This window comes from Neomonachus schauinslandi, chromosome 7 (assembly GCF_002201575.2).
Source record: "Neomonachus schauinslandi chromosome 7, ASM220157v2, whole genome shotgun sequence".
Lineage (NCBI taxonomy): Eukaryota > Metazoa > Chordata > Mammalia > Carnivora > Phocidae > Neomonachus > Neomonachus schauinslandi.
The window spans coordinates 39261092-39262479 of NC_058409.1; the positions used below are offsets into that span (position 1 = coordinate 39261092).

Here is a 1388-nt window from a genome sequence, read left to right on the forward strand (position 1 = left end):
TTTATAATATAAACAGAAGTATGCACATAGACAGAATACCCTAGAGTTAGTAAAAATAGGAGATTAAATAAACACATATCGATTTTAAATGAATATTGATTCCTTTAAAATAATACCTAGGAAGATACTTATTCCAACAAAAACTCCTCTTTGAAATTCTTCCTAGAGCTAGTTTGTCAGTGGCACATAATACAGGGACAGATAATAATCGCTTCTAGGCCTTTTGGCTAAGATCAAGTGTAATACAGTGACAGATAAGATGAAACTCATTATTTTATAATTACAACTTTCTTTAATTAAGAAAGATGTTGACCCAGCTTATAATCAAAATCAAAACCACCATTAAAGAGGATGATACACTATAACTGAGGCAATTTTAAAATATCCACGGTTCAAAAGTGTAATTTACAAAAAAAGGTGTTGGGGCGCCTGGGTGGCTCAGTTGGTTGAGCAGCTGCCTTTGGCTCAGGTCATGATCCCAGGGTCCTGGGATCGAGCCCCACATCGGGCTCCCTGCTCAGCAGAGAGCCTGCTTCTCCCTCTCCCTCTGCCTGCCTCTCTGCCTACTTGTGCTCTCTCTCTGTCAAATAAATAAATAAAATCTTTAAAAAAAATTAAAAAACAAATGTGGGGACACCTGAGTGGTTCAGTTGGTTAAGTGTCAGACTCTTGATTTAGGCTCAGGTCATGATCTCAGGGTTGTGAGACTGAGCCCCACAATGGACTCCATGCTCAGTAGGGAGCCTGCTTGGGATTCTCTCTCTCCCTCTTCCCCTCCCTCCCCTCTCTAAAATAAATAAATAAATAAATCTTAAAAAAAAAAAGTGTGGTAAGCAATGGCAGCAGTATAGATATGTGACAAACCTCCCAAGCTATTCTTTAAAGGAAACAAGAGTCATTTTTGATAATAGACCTTTTGTGAATTTTTTTTAAAAAGGAGAGAAACCCACCCAATCTCATTCTAGTGTTATCATTCCTCTAACAATGACTACATATGCACATTTAAACCATGTATCTCACCATCACTCTATGAATGAACCTTTTTAGTTTTTTAAAATAAAATTTATAAATTTTCCTGTTAATAAATTAATATCAATTAATCAAAGAGTTCAGGGAAACATGGAAGAATATAAAGAGGAAAATATAATCACCTATTATCCCACTACCAAGAGATTAATAATTTTAAAGGCTAATTTTCTACATTACCTTAAACAGGATTAGGATTAAGCTGACATGGCCCAGTTGGTTGAGAAATAACATTCAGGAAAATTTGCATTTATCTTGGAAAAACTGAACACTGGGGGGAGAAAATCAAGTTACAACATTCTCTCTACAAGTCAGTCCTCAAGTAATTAATGCCAAACATATGGGTGCCTTTGGTGTTAGGA

At 36.1% G+C, this 1388-nt stretch overlaps 1 pseudogene; it reads left to right on the forward strand.

The window, feature by feature from the left end:
- The first annotated feature begins 207 nt into the window (after positions 1-207).
- LOC123325474 lies at positions 208-291 on the forward strand (annotated as a pseudogene).
- The last annotated feature ends 1097 nt before the right edge of the window (positions 292-1388 follow it).